The 16481-nt window shown below is 40.6% G+C and overlaps 1 protein-coding gene and 1 pseudogene across 2 annotated transcripts in view; one reads left to right on the plus strand and one right to left on the minus strand.

Annotated features, from left to right (window-relative positions):
- ROR1 (receptor tyrosine kinase like orphan receptor 1) overlaps nucleotides 1-16481 on the minus strand; it is a 409096-nt gene that overhangs the window by 321856 nt on the left and 70759 nt on the right. The window lies entirely within an intron of this gene.
- LOC103892431 (cofilin-1-like) lies at nucleotides 15172-15667 on the plus strand (annotated as a pseudogene).

The raw sequence follows: 16481 nt of genomic DNA on the forward strand, positions 1-16481 counted from the left end.
GAGTACTACACTTAGTATAGCAGGAGATAACAGAGATTACCATCTAATAGACATAATTACAAGTATCATAAACAATAGGGCCAAAGAGAATAAATATCTTAATTAGCATTCTGGACAGCATCAAAAAACTTGCTGCCTAGGTCACTGAGGCACTAGGGTCAGGGAAGTGAAGAAAATACCCTCATCTAAACAAGACAGAAGGAGAAACAACACTATCATCAGATTTAAATACAAAGTACACTTGAAAGTTAAATTCAACTAGTAGTTTTAGAAGCAACATAGTTTACGCTTTAAGCAAAAAGTCAGATTTTTTAAAGTGGTAGGGTCTAATCTTGGTTTAGCCACAGAATCACTGTGTCATTCTAGGAAAATATGCAAAATACACCCAGTTTTAATTTGTGCATCAGGGAAAGGTTTCATCAATAGCTGAGAGGTAGAATGAGAAATTCCATTCTACTTAACTAATGCAAAGTGGTGTTGTTAGTTAAAGCCACCCCCAGTCTGGGCCATAGATTTGAAAGGGAAAGGATAGGGAAGGATGGAGATGTCTTTAAACAACTGGATCACCAGGCAAGAGCAGTGAAAAAAAAACAAAAAAGCAAAGATTGTACTTTAAGTCAAGAAGACACCATTTCAGGAAAATAAACATGGGGCCTAAAAGCAAAGGAACACACATTAAACCTTCAAGGAAAAGCTGATAAGTGAAAGATACAGATACAATAACTCCATATGTCTTTAATGTTAGTAACCACTCAGCACAATTCAACTTCAGAGGCTGATGGCTATCTTTTCAATTAAGTTTGGGGGAATGGGGAGAGGGTTCCCATGTGCCTGAAACTGTGATAGGCAACTAACATTTATTACTTCATTTATTCCTCATAGCAACCTGACAAATTACATCTTATCCTACTTATATCCTACTGCATAGATGAAAACACTGAATCTGAAAGAACAAGAACCTCAAGCCATTTCCATCATGCCAACTGTGCAGGATGGGGATCTGGGGGACTTGGAGGTGGGGCTCCAGAGTCACCTTTGGTAACCAAGAGCTGCTGAGGAAATGGAGCAAGACAGTCTTAAGAGGCTTACCAAATATGGTTCATTCTACCTACTCTTAAAGATCCAAATATAGTATGAACTTGCACTTGACCATAACTCTAGTGGCACATATCCACTGTCAATTGTCTCCAGTTGATAAGAAGGCACCGACTCACAGCTATTTATTCTCCATGACAGAGAAAACACTCTTCTATGTGCTCTCCCCATGCCTGGGGAACCATGAAGTTTTCCAATACCAAATCCATAGAGCTATTTGCAGACCATCTGAATCTACCTGGATAAAAGGCATCTAAGTACATCTGACATGGAAAAGGCACTTCAGATAAGAATAACCTCCTGGCAGACTTGGGATATACCACACCTGAGGGTCCATCATAAAACAGATACCTAAAAGTTAGTCTTCATTTTGTTTGTTTATAGAATACGGCTATTCTGTTCTTGGTCCCTTTACCTCCACGTGTTATTTCAAGCATCAACTAGGTGGCTTTTATTAACACCTTCTAAGGAGAGGCTACAAAAAATAAATAGGTAAAAACCATGTCCCAGCCATCAACAACAACTGATTATCTAGAAATTTAAGAGAGATTTCAATTGCATATATGAAGATGCATGTCTAATCTCATTTCTGTAAAAAAAAAAAAACTTCTGAAAGTTGTTCAACAACAGATACTTTGAAAATTGAATCCTATTTATTTATTCATTCATTCATTCAACAAGTACTTATTGAGCAACTGTTACACGCCTGAGTCTATGTTAGGTGTTAGAAATCCCGAGATTAAAGACATTCTCTGTCCTCAAGGAAATAAAATCTAACGAGAAAAGAGAGGGTTAAAAAAATGCAAGAACAACACAGGGAGAGGAGTGCCACACTAAGTTACTGTAAGCACAGGTATGATGGGAGACCAGAGAAAGGGCTCCTAACACAGTCACATGGAGTCAAGGATGGCAGTTTTTAAACATTGGGGATGGAGGATTATTTCAGACAGAAAGAATAAAATGTATCACTTCCATTTCTGGCCAAGTTGGAGTAACAGGATAATTGTCAAGACTGGGATAACAGTCAGTAAAGGGCAGTGATCCCTGGAAGAAGGAAGGCAAATGAAACAAATCCTACGAGTCCTCCAGCTTACTGCCTGAGAGAATTTCCAGCTCAAGGTGTCTGGAGGAAAGGGAGAACTCAGGCAGAGCTCAGTGAGTTGAGTGAATTGTCTGAGTTGAGTGAATTGAGCTAACAGTCCAGGGAGACCAAGGCAACTAGAGTTTGCAAGGCCAAGTATCAGAGAAAAGAGAGCTGCAGAAAGAGCCACAGAGAATCCTCCTCAAGTATTCAGCAGAGTGCTGATCAGTGCATACATGTGTGGCAACTACCCAACACTGGGGAAAGAAATATCCAAAAAGATATTTCCAGATTGGAAAACCTCATGATTCCCCAGGCAACGAGGAGAGCACATAGAAGAGTGTTTTCACTGTCATGGAGAATAATTAGTTCTAGACTAAGTACAACTATTTCAGTCTTCCAAATCTTCAAAGCAAGACTTTCCAAAAGGATCAAACTGCTTCTAAACAACTTAAACACATTCCAGAACAAAGTTCAAAAATATTTACAGGAATACAAAAATAGCCAGTACCCAACAAGGAAAATTCACAATGTCTGGCATCTAATCAAAAATTACCAGGCATTCATAAAGCAGGGAAATATAACCCCTGATGAGGAGGAAAAAAAAAATCAATCAAAACTGACACAGATGTTAGAATTAGCAGACAGAACATTCAAATGGTTATTATAACTATATTCTCTAAGTTCAAAAGTAAGTGGAGACACTGAAGATATGAAAAAGAGCTACATCAGCAGGGCGTGGTAGCTCACACCTGTAATCCCAGCACTTTGGGAGGCCGAGATGGGTGGGTCACGAGGTCAAGAGATCAAGACCATCCTGGCCAACATGGTGAAACCCCATCTCTACTAAAAATACAAAAAATATATATATATATATATTAGTGGGGCGTGGTGGTGTGCACCTATAGTCCCAGCTACTTGGGAGGCTGAGGCAGGAGAATCGCTTGAACCGGGGAGGCGGAGGTTGCAGTGAGCCGAGATCACACCACTGCACTCCAGCCTAACAACAGAGCAAGACTACGTCTCAAAAAAAAAAAAAAAAAGAGCTACATCAAACTTCTAGAGGTGAAATCTACAATGTATGCAATGAAAAATACTCTGGATGGGATTAACATCAGATTAGACATTGCAGAGGATAAATATGAGTAAACTTGAAAACACAAAAATCAAAACTATCCAAAATAAGATACAGAGGGAAAAAGGGAATTAAAAAAATAAACAGAATCAGTGAGTCGAGGAACAACTTCAACTGGCCTAATATACATGTAACTGGAGCCCCCAAAGGAGAGGAGAAAATTAAGTATCAAATATAGTATTTCATAATCGCCCTTGCCTCCAAGAATTTACAATCTTGATGGGAAAACAAATTGTAATAAAAAACAAAGTCATAAGGTATTTGAAAATCAAAAAGTATTATAAGAACAGAAACAAATGTCATGAGTCAGTACATAATTAATTACCAAACACACAGTACACATAACTGTTTAGAGGAGAGGAACAGATTACTTCAAGTTGGGAGGTCAGGTTAAGAATAGTCAAAGAGGAAACATTTGAATTGTCCTTTCATAAATGGGTATTTTCATATAATCCAAAGTAGTGTTCATTAGTATATCTAGTCAGCCCTCCATATCCCCGGGTTCCATACCCATGGATTCAATCAAACACAGATCAAAAATATTTGGAAAAATAAGTAAATAAATAATAATAAAAAATAATACAAATTTAAAAATATGGTGTAACAACTATTTACATAGCATTTATATTATATTAGGTATTATAAGTAACCTAGAGATAATTTAAAGTACACAGGAGAATGTATGTAGGTTAGATGCAAACACTATGCCATTTTATATCAGAGACTTGAGCATCCATGGATTTTGGCATCCATCAGGGTCCTGGAACGAATGTGCCACAGATACCAAGAGATGACTGTAGTTTTTCTTCTTTCATCACTTTTTCTTCTTTATTCATTCATTCACCATTAATTGAGCAATCTGTATGCGCCAGATACTATCTAAGCACAGACATGTTCTATCTCTACCTATGATGGGTTTAGAATCTAGAAGAGGTAAAAGAGAGAAATGGCTATTGCTCACACTGCTAGATACTCTGTGATGGAAGTATGTTCAGATTGTTGTAGGAAGGAGGCAGTTAACTCCACTAGGGAAAGGAAATAGAAGAAATTCACGAGACAAACAACTGTCACCTATTTGTAAAACCTCCATCCTGCCCTGTTTCCAGACTTGGCTGTCAAAAAGAACTGCTGGAAAATATGTAGAAAAGTCTACCTACCATGGAAGGAAGCAGAAAGCCAAGCAGTTTTCCCCTTGATTTCAATTCACTAATACACAGGAGGAAGAAAACGCAGGAACCTCCTCCTGCCAAGCAATCAGCCACACCTAAGTGGTGCTAAGATTTAGATAAGCCCTGACAAGTCTATTGAAGAATGCCTTAAATAGATGGGCAGCAGAGCGGTAATACGTCATATATTTTTATATGACATAAAGCCTCAGTGAATAAAAAAAAATTCACTGGAATCAGGTTGGTGATCTGATATTTCCATTGAAAACATTTTATTTTTCCTGAAGCTAGCAGTCATGCACTATGCAACATACAAAGCTAGAAGGAACATTCATGATCACAGAGGCCAATGCTCACATTCTACAGATGGGCCCACTGAGATCCAGAGAGAGTAAGAGTCTAGACCACAGTCACAGCAGCATTAGTTAAAATTCCTATCATCCTAGTTCTGGGAAGCTGGCGATCTTTACATGAAACCGTACAGTTTTTATCCATCTCTTAGAATGAAGGAATTTCAGCTGTGATTTTAATAGAGAATTATGCTAATACAGGAGAGGTATATTCGGATGTGGAATGATCATTTATCATAAGCCTTGGTTTAATAGTTTTCCTAAAAATAGTGTTTCACTAAGGAAACCTCATATTTGGAAACTTTTCATTCATGCTCCATTGGCAATGAAAGATTCCTTACTGTGTCCCCAGTGCACTGTTTAATGTTCAATTTACAGACTATTTTGCTGAAGAAAGAAACAAGATGTAAGAGCAAAGCATAAGCTAGACTCTCACTCTACTATATACAAGATACAGGTTGAGTATCCTTTACCCAAAATGCTTGAGATCAGAAATGTTTCAGATGTCTTCAAGATTCTGGAATATATGCGTTTATACCAGCTGAGCATTCCTAATCCAAAAATCCAAAATCTGAATGCTCCAAGGAGCACCTTTGAGCATCATGTTGGCATGCAAAACGTTTCAGATTTTGGTGCATTTTGGGTTTTGGATTTTCAGATTAGGGATACCCAACCTATATATGATCTTGGGCAGAATATTTAACCTCTCAGTTTTTTCATCTATAAAACGAGGCTAACAATAGTACTTACTATGGTATATGTAGTGTGTTCTCAAGTTTTGAGAATGAGCTAGCTGATATAAAGTACATCACCAGGCATACCACAGGAGTTCAAAAAACTTTAGCAGCAGCTGTTGCCGCAGTTGGTGACTATGATGCTGGGAGCAGGGGATGGGTGTAATCATTGTTAATGTCTTGAGGTTAAATCATATTAGACATCTTTTCCCTTACGATTCTCAAAGAGAACTCAGATACACATATTTATGCCAGGTACTGATAATGATACAACATCTTAGTCTTAGAACTCTCCTTAAAGAGTATGTACCTGTCCCTAAGTTTAAATCTTACTTATAATAATAATAGTTACTCTTCCAAATCTGAGTGGAGCTAAATTATTTGCCACCTTATGCTGTAAACCTTGGGCCACAGAACTTGGTAATAAAATGTATGAGTATCATACTTTCTCCATCTGTATAAAGTCCTTACAGAAAAGCAGGACTCTATTACAAATGTCACCCTAGGTTTCCCATGGTTAATGCATGTGGTAAGACTGAACTGTCATGCTACAGATTTGTCCTAAAAGTAGAATGTGAATTCAACAACCACACTCTCCCAGTGAAAATGATCTGTTTCATTTTTTAGTGTTTTTCCTTCCATCAATACTCAAAGGAACTGGTTTGCATTAGTGAGTGTCTACAAAGGTTTCTTCCTCTTCTGGACAATTAATTTGTATCATATAAGACAAATATTGGCACATCTGGACAAACTCAGCATGAGTCTAAAAACCATGAAATTTCTCAAGGCATCTGTGAATAAAAACACCTCTCTGAGCTTTTCCAAGATGACAGACCGAGACGGGAGAAGTGGACAAATGGACACGATAGCCCTCTTTGAAGATCAGAAAGGCTGTTGTGTGAAAGAGGGAGCAGACTTCTAAGGCTGGGTGCTCAGGAGGGCAGGATGAGAATAAATATATAGGAAAGTTGCAGGGGGCTGCCTTCAGCTCTACAAAAGGAAGAGTTTGCCAGGGCAAGGGTACACATACACGTATGCCCCAGCAGAGTGAAACAGATGGCGGCTGAGTCCAGGCAGCACCACTGATGAGCTGTGCACATGGGGCAAGTTTCTTAAACTATCTGATCTCTCCCCTGTCAGTCAGTACAGTTATTCCCACATTCACAGCTATTCCAGAATTGAAAAATATATGTATATTTAATGCTTAATATATGGTAGGCATCATGATTGCTTCAACTCTGAGGGATTTGTCATATGCCTTTGGAACAGGAATATCTACATGACCTAATGAATAAAATCTCTTTAGTTCTGCCTTTTCTTTTGGTCTTAAAACCCAATGAGCGAAGCTCAAATTGTTCTACCACCTGCTGTGCCACTGCTTTTAGGTAAGATGCCAGTCTATTTGTCTTCCATCTTCCCTGGATCTTTCCAGCAGCAAAACCTAAAGAAAAACACTTATCATCCACCAACCTTAACCCAAGGAAGGATTATAGGATCATTTACAAAATCATTACAAATCATTTTTCATATACAGGTGTTCTCCCCTTCTTCCAGCACATGTTTTGTGTAAATCGCATTCTTATTTTCGTACCAAATGAGCTTATAATTGTTTGCATATGCTTAGTATTTTATTCCAAGAATATTACTCCATGTCCATTAAAAAAGCTTTGGAAAACAGAAAAATGGGACAATGAGGGGAATAATCACCCACAGTCTATTCATTGTTATTTTTCCCTGTCATCTTTATACATGAGTGATGGTGGTCTTTTTTTACATAATTTTAATTAGATCAGAATTTTGAAGGTGACTTCTTAGCATTTTTTAACTGCTCTTCACTTAGTGGTAGCTCCTGCATTAAGTTCCTCTGTTCTCAATACCAATTAAGTATTAGCGATTTTTAAGATGTTTTAAAGTACCAAGGGTCAACGCCACTTAGAAGCATGGAATTTTGAAAGCAGAAAAGAAAACCTGCACTTGAAGAAGGAATGACTAATGCAATCTCTCATTTTATGGACATTAAAACCCAAAAAGTGGCCGGGCACGGTGGCTCACGCCTGTAATCCCAGTACTTTAGGAGGCCGAGGCTAGCAGATCACCAGGTCAAGAAATTGAGGCCATCCTGGCCAACATGGTGAAACCCCGTCTCTACTAAAAATACAAAAATTAGCTGGGCATGGTGGCACACGCCTATAGTCCAAGCTACTCAGGAGGCTGAGGCAGGATAATTGCTTGAACTCGGGAGACGGAGGTTGCAGTGAGCCTAGATCGTGCCACTGCACTCCAGCTTGGAGACAGAGCAAGATTTTGTCTCAAACAAACAAACAAACAAACAAAAAGCAAACCAAAAAAAACCCAAAAAGCCACACAGGCAGCAATCTCTGCTGGTATAGAGAGCAAGGTCCCTGAATTCACTGGCCAGTGCAATGAACCTACTGTAAATTGGGCCCCAGTATCTCCTGCTATGCACCCCCAACATAGGTTCCATAAGTTTGGACTTTGTCTCTTCAATTCCTTAGAAATGTACATAATGTGTTCTGTGTACAATGGATGTATAGCAAACTAATTAGGGCCAAAGTAGGCTTTGATGAGGATAATTCTATCCAAGCAGAAACTCAAATCTGCCCTATAATATAGCTAGAACAATGTCCTAGAACAGGAGGAAAAGGAAAAAAAAATCTCCAGTCTTTGCTCTAACATCTTTACTCAACTTGACATATCTTTATACATCCAAACTGTGAAAGTTTATCTCATACCTGTTGAATAAGCAAAATCTAAAAATACTTTCAATACCAAGAGTTAGAAAGGGTAAAGAGCAACGGGAACTTATATCCTGTAGGAAGGAGCTCACACTGGCATAAGGCCGTTGGAGAGCAATTCCACAGCACCTAGGGAAGCCGAAGACATGCATACTCTATTCTATTCCTAGGTATTTGGCCTAGAAAAACTTCGCACATTTTTACAGAAAGACAAGTCAAAGTTTTCATGGCAACATTGTTTATAATACACAAAAAATGAAGACAGAAGAATGGGTACATTAATTGTGAAATGGTCATACAATAGCATACTTACTGCACAGCAACTAAAATAACTTCTTAGATCAACATGTAATTCCTAAATTAACTAGGTTAATACCAAAAACATAACATTGGGCAAAAATAGCAAGATACATGACAGGTACAGTAAGTTCCCATTTATACACAATTTTAAAATAGGCAAAGCACTATTTTTAGTAGCACTCAGTGTATTTATGCACAGAGAGCGAAAATATAAAAACATGCATGGGAATGAAAAGACATCACATTTAGAGGACAGATTATCTCTGGAGAAGAAAAGAGACAGGATTTAGGGGGGTACACTGGGAGCTTTTGTTGTATCTATAATGTTTTATTTCTTTTAAAAATCTGAAACAAATAAAAAATATTTGTATCTGAAATGGGTTTTGTCACTTTTGTTTGCTTTTCTGTACACTTAAAATATTTCAAAGTTTAAAAAAGAAAACAAAACATGATGGCTTAGCAATGGATTGGTCTAGATATCCAGGAATCTGAGATGGTAGGAAAAACAAAAATCCATCCGCTGTTGCGGAGCACTTTAGTTATTTTTATTTATTTTTTTGAGACAGGGTCTCACTCTGTCCTTCAGGCTGGAGTGTGGGGTAGCATCACTGCTCACTGCAGCCTTGACCTCCTGGGCTCAAGTGATCTTCCCACCTCAGTCTCTGGAGTAGCTGGGACCACAGGCGCATACCACCACACCCCGCTAACTTTTTTTATTTTTTGTAGAGATGAGGTGTCACTATGTTGCCAAGGCTGGTCTCAAACTCCTGAGCTCAAGTGATCCTTCAGCCTCGGCCTCCAAAAATGCTGGGATTACAGGTGTTAGCCACTGCTCCTGACCCTATTTTAGGCATTTTAAACAAGACTGGTGGCCATCACAAACTCCTCTGCATCCCTGTGCTTGGCATGGTGCCAAGCCAAAAGTAAATACAAACTAAATATTGAAGAATAAATGAACAAATCAATAAACAAATGAACTGAATGGGTTGTTATACATGCCTTTGGTTAATTAAAACGGAAAACAACAATTACCATTAATAATTTGAAATTCAAACCACTTCTAAATGTGGGCCCATGGACAGCTCTGAAAGGCATCATTAATTAAAAAAGATTGAAAACTAGTGGGCAAAGAAACCCTTAAAGACTTTAAGATCCTTAACATTCCATGTTTTTTCTTTATCTCAGAGCCAGGCATAGCACACTCATCCCATTCTTGTCACCTAAGGACCAGGAGTTCATTGCCATAACAGACCCCAGGATGCTGCCCACAGCCTGACATATCAATAAGTCTTTAGGTATCTAAGCGAATTAAACAGCTCTTCTGAGCCTATGTGAAGAATTCCCAGCATTTTTCTGCTCTGTTCACTCGGTTTACTGAGTACATTAAGATTCTAAATCATTCTGTCTTCACAAATGTAGGTTTGTCCCCTTGGGGACAAAAAATTTCCAGGATGATAACCACGATTTCAAACTCCTTACCATTATAGGGGAATATACAGGCTTGATGAAATCAAGCAGAAATCCACTACCAGACGTTTTTGCCATTATTGATTTTTTTAAATTCCAAGTGAATTTAAAAAGAACCAAAATAAGATGCATGGCACATTCATCTAAGCCTCGTAATTAAATCCAAAAAGGCAGTTTACAGTAGTTTAAGCAAAAAGAATAATTTTAGAAAGTACCACAGGCCTCCACTATCTGAAATAAATTAGGTGTTTTTTAGTTTCCTTATGTTATTAAAATATTAATTTACTTTTAAATATAATCCTGAAGCTTCCTTCGAAATACCTTCTTCAAGGAAAGGGGCATATATTTATAGTGTTCTTTTAAAGTTTAACAAAAGAAGGATTCAAACCGAGTTACCTCCACTCTGCAGAAGTCTTTTTTTCAAATGTGTAACAGGATCTTATTGCAGTCACTCGGTCTGCTCTCCACACAAAGAAAGACTGGAAAGCATTTGTGTTACGCTTCTGGAGTTAAAAATGAAGACGCCTTTTTGTTTCCATCAGTTCTTTTTTATTAATAAGGTGGCCACACTAAGTCAGAAATTATAAACATCTGCTTTAGCCATTAAATACAGATTCAAAGGCCTAATGATAAAGTGACCTCTTTATTAATAACAGAGAGCGACAAGTGGCCATTTTCCCAGAGTGTTCACAGAAATAAATCAATCCATAAGTCCAGGTGTCAGCTATATCGGCTCTTAAGTTTTCTCTTCGATTTGGCCTTTATTGTTTTAAATCACTTAGGAAACAAAAAGGGAGCTCAGGAAGTACCTTTTCCATGAGTTTTGTTTTTACCTCTGCTCTTGATGAGATGTCACTTAGCCACTTCACAGAACTTGAAGACACAATCTTTGATTCTCCACATCACAGAAGAATCATCCCCATGCACCATCTAACCGATGAGTAGACACATGGGACTTATCAGCCGCAGGGAGTATATCTGAATCAAAGCCTCAAACAAAGGTGTATAGGAAAACCACAGCTCTGTCAAAGGAAACAATAGTGGAATCACTGCAGCTGTATTTTAAAATGGCAGGAACACAGCCCCTTGTTTTCTTTAATTCACATATTAGAATTTTAATTATCAAGTTGCTAAAGTGTGGTGGCTTTCAATTGAAGTGGGTTTTACCGACCCAGCCTCGCAGGGCAGACAGAAGTCCTTTGTTGCGCTGCCAGATGCACAGAGACGCCAGCATGGCACCATCCACGTCCTCTGCCTCAGATCCTTCTGGCAGGAAGCCTCTACCACCACCTAGAGCACAGGAGTCTCTGGGAGATGAATCTCCCTGGCCCTTGTCCAAGGGGCTTTATTACTGGAAGGACCAGAAAGATCTCTTTACAAACCTGATCTTTCTCCTTACCCAATCCATAGGCTGGTACCAGAAGAAACAGCAGAAGACTGAACTGCTACAATAGAAGTAGCCCGTGAAGGATGAGTAGTTCTTGCGGGGAATACTTTGTGAAGGCTGTGGAGAACACTCCTGTCCCACCACAGGGAGAATTCCCCCAAGTCCTGTCTTTACTACAAAGTTAAAACCCTCTAGAAACCCACAACACCAAGGCACAGAGCCAGCACATACAGCCCCAACACCTCTTGCTCCTCTCCCTGGCTTCCTGTTTCCTGATTTCCCCTCACTGTTTCCCTCACTCCTACCACTCTGGAGAAGGCAGTCACCATCTGTCAGGTGGAAGAAGACCCCTGCAGGGCTGTGGGGACAGAGGCAAGAACACTGGACTGATAGTTCAACAGAGGCCCACGGAAGCCAGCCTGGACGAGATAGCGGGTGAGCTCTTGTAACCAGCCAAATCCTACAGATCCCCCTTAGTGACTTCACCTCCAAGGCCGCTGTCCTGGGCCTGTGGTCAGCAGAGTCCTTGCTCTGCAGTTACACGCTGTGCCACATTAGGAGTGTTAGTGAGCTTCTAGAGGTCTTACTATTCTTCCCCCCAAAAATAAGAGCGCAGAGTTAGGTCATGTCAAAAGTCCGTTGAAGGTTTGGCATTCTATAACTTTACATCACTTCCTTTATCTATTTCCTCAGTTCTCTCAAGTATCAAGCCGCATAGTTGCAGATGATTTTAAGGCCCTTTCCAACACAAAGGCTCTATGATTCCGTTGATGAAGCCAGATCACAAGCAAGGATCATGCTTTTAATCTCAGTGGCTCTTTCTTTGCCAAATAATGATAGGAATGTACTTCAGCTGAATGCCCCCATCTCAGCTACCAGTACATCTGGTTGGGAAACCTACATCTACTTCTATCTGCCCACTTGCCAACACAGAAATCTTCAAACAAAGACAGGATGATTCATGGCATCTTTAATAGGGCCCCCACCTTGACATTAAATCTTGGGCTGAGGTTATCGAAAACAGCAAGTATACAAAGAACTTACTCACAGCCTGAGAGCAAGCCAGAGACCGTGCAGGTGGCTGGAGGGAAAATTGACAAGAATTACAAAGAAAAGGTGCATTGAGTTAATAGAAAATAACTCTGGTATTGAGGAACAGGGGCTGAAAACAGATGTGAGGGGTAGGCCACCTCCTCACCATGAGGAGTGAAAGCAAGAACCACAGCTGATTTTTCAAACACACACACACACACACACACACACACTCTCTCTCTCTCTCTCTCTCTCTCAAATAAAAAATATAAAATTCACTATGCTGGCCCAGGGGTGTGGGTTGCGGTGCCCTTCAAGGAATATTGTAGAGCTGAAAGCTGATTAGACACAGCACCCAAAAATCAGTATTCCAGAAGGAGTTTGAAGCTAAAGATGGCAGTTTCACATACTAGAGGCGGTGCTGAGTATAAAAACATAAGTTCAGGCTCCATCTAAGCTTCATGATCTTTTATAAATTACGAAATCTCTACACCAAATTAATTCCTCATCTGTAACATGGAGACTACAAATACCCAGTCTATCCGAAAAGAGATTTTTAAAGCAGGTACAACACATACAAGTATCTGGGGCACAGCAGACACTCCCAAAAGTTTGAAGTTACTATGAAGATGCATGCAGGTATCAGAGATCAGAACACAATAATGGGTCAATCCAGAGACAAACAGAAATCAAGAAAAGGCAGGCAGTGGCAAACAAGGCAAAACAGTGGGTCAAGGGTTGAAACAGGAACCTAAAAGAAATTCTCCAGCATCATCACTTTTAATAAATATCTATTGTTAAGGAGAAGAAAGCAGATTGCCAGATGAGTGATAAAAAATGACCTCATTCATTGAAAGAGAAAGAAAAGCAAAAACACAAAGCCAAGGAAGACAGACTATAGAGACATACTCCAAATACTATTATAATAGTAGTTATCACTACTACTAGTAGGGTTATTTCAGGGTTTTTTGTTTGTTTATCAATATTTTCCAAATATTTCAGTTTTTATTTCAAAGTTAATAAAAAATGGCACCTTAAACATTTAATAACAGGCCCTGAGTAGCTGTTCTTTCAGGGAAGCTGAAGCCCTGGAGAAGATCATTGGCATTCTGAAATTGAGGCTGTGCTCTAATTATTTGAAAGTTCTTAACACATATATGGAGAAACTCAGCCAGTCTATAAATATATGTAGAAGGCCTTCTTAATTCAAAAGCATGACATTAAACATTTCAGGAAAAAAACATAAACCCCCAAAGAGTTTCCATCTCATTAGGGAATTAGATACGCTCACATTAAATTATAACTCACAATGCAGGGTGCACTAGTGTAACAATGAATTCAAGGAGAGTGATTTGAGCCAGGCTGAGGACAACTGGAAGACTTCAAAAGACGGGATAAAGTCACTTTCTGCTGCAGAGACAATTTAATTAAAAAGAAGCTCCTTTCTACCCCCTCCTCCAGGTAATAGAGAATTCATTGTATTCTGAGAAATTGAAGATCTTACAAGAAGGCAGATTGCATGACCTTCCATTTGCAAAAGATTCTTTCAGGAAAGGGAGTAATTAAGATTGCCTAGAAGGGGCTGCTTTATTTCATTGAGGAGATAACTTTAAACAGGCTTCCTCACCACATGCACCACACTCGACAAGCAAACTCCCTACACTGGACTCCTACAGGGCCTAATTCTCACCTTAGCCCCAACTTTACCCAGATTCTCTCACCTGTTATTATTAAGCTACTTAGCTGCCTTCCACCCTTCATCCCCAGACCCCAAACACCCTAGTAGACTGTGAACTCTTTTTGTTCTTTCATGTATTCATTCACCATTTTTTTCAACACATGCTATGTGCTAGAAACACAGAGATAAATAAAACACCCCCCATCCCCATAAAGCTGACAGTCTAGCAGCATTAACTGACTTCTTAGTAGATATTTATAGCTCAATGGCCAACACATGCATGGAGCATCCAAGAGAAGGAAGAGGATGTGCCTAACCAGCGTGAAGCCAGGCAATAGGATTTGGAGGAGATTGCAAGAAGAGTGGGTGGCAGGAATAAAGGCACTAACCATGGTGAAAAGGGACACAGAGTGAGCAGAAAACCATGTAGCCAGATCTTAAAGTGCGAGGCAGAGAGTGGAAAGACATAACCATAACAGCCAACATCTACTGAGGGCTAACCATGTGTGAGCTGATTAATTCCTCACCAACCCATGAAGTAGGTTTTATCATCCTAATGTTAGCAATGAGGAAACGAGGCTACAAAGGTTAAGTCACTGGGGCAGTAAGGGAGATAATCACTCTGATATGCTGCCCCCCTAAGGCTAGAGGGATCAGCAAGGGCTGGTCTGAAAATCCCTTTGGTGTCATGCTAAGGAGCTTGGGCCTTTCCTATAGATAAACGGCAGGCTTTAAATGGCTTTAAGCAGGAAAGAGTCAGATTTGTGTCTCAAGAGGCTACTTCAGCAAGGTGTGGAGGACTGATAGGAAGAGGGACCTACCCAGAGTTAGGGAAATCAGCTAAAAAGTTGTTGCAGTCTTCCTATGAGCAATGTGCAGCCTGATCTAATGGTGCAAAGAAGGAGCAGAGGGCAGTCAGGTCCCGGCAGCGGCTGCAGTGCTCTTGTCTTCTGCGGCTCTCCGCGCCCTCTCCTTTTCGCTTCCGGAAACATGGCCTCCGGTGTGGCTGTCTGATGGTGTCATGAACATGCTCAACGACATGAAGGTGCATAAGTCTTCAATGCCAGAGGAGGTTAAGAAGCACAAGAAGGCGGTGCTCTTCTGCCTTAGTGAGGACAAGAAGAACATCATCCTAGAGGAGGCCAAGAAGATCCTGGTGGGTGATGTGAGCCAGACCGTCAACGACCCCTACACCACCTTTGTCAGGATGCTGCCAGATAAGGACTGCCGCTACGCCCCCTATGACACAACCTACGAGACCAAGGACAGCAAGGAGGAGGACCTGGTGTTTATCTTCTGGGCCCCTGAGTCCGCGCCCCTTAACAGCAAAATGATCTATGCCAGCTCCAAGGACGCCATCAAGAAGCTGACAGGGATCAAGCATGAATTACACGCAAACTGCTATGAAGAGGTCAAGGACCGCTGCACCCTGGCAGAGAAGCTGGGGGGCAGTGTGGTCATCTCCCTAGAGGACAAGACTTTGTGAGCTCCTTCTGGCCCCTTGCCTGGAACATCTGGCAGCCCCACATCTGCCCTCAGGGGTTGCAGGCTGTCCCCTTCCTCCCAGACCAGACGGGCTGGGGGGATCCCAGCAGGGGGAGGGCAATCCCTTCACCCCAGTTGCCAAACAGACAGCCCCACCTCCTGGATTTTCCTCCTCCCTCCATCCGTGATGGTTCTAGTCGTCCCAAACTGCTTTTGGTCTTCTTATTCCTCTTGGGTTGAAGCAAACCAAATTTCCCCCAGGCACCTCAGTTGTGGAGAGGGGCCCATATTTTTTTTTAACAACGCCCCCGCACCCAACCTGTTCCTCCCCCTTCGCAAGCTTCCAACTTCTAACCGCAATAGTGACTCTATGCTTGGTGTTTAGTTCGGTGTATAAATGGAATGTTGTGGAGATGACCCCTCCCTGTGCTGGCTGATTCCTCTCCCTTTTCCCCTGGTCACCACTACTCATGGAAGCAGGACCAGTAAAGGACTTTCGATTGAAAAAAAAAAAAAGAAGGAGCAAAGGGAACAGATGCAAGATATATTTGTTGGGAGACATTCTCCATGAGTCCCTTCGGTTTCTGCACATCTTGTGTGCAAAGCACTGGCTACCCTTGGTTCCAGACTAACTTTTCAAAGATGTTTATATGGATAACAGCCTTGGAAGAAATGATCTCCCTCTGGAGCAAAGGTGAAGCATCTTTGTTGCCCAATATAAAAGATTTGGGTTCCCTAAGTTCAGAGTTTCTCTCCTGTAACGCAATGCACTTCATGTATGGATGTCACCTGGCCCTCTTCATGACATCCTATGG

The sequence above is a fragment of the Pongo abelii genome, chromosome 1, assembly GCF_028885655.2.
Source record: "Pongo abelii isolate AG06213 chromosome 1, NHGRI_mPonAbe1-v2.0_pri, whole genome shotgun sequence".
Lineage (NCBI taxonomy): Eukaryota > Metazoa > Chordata > Mammalia > Primates > Hominidae > Pongo > Pongo abelii.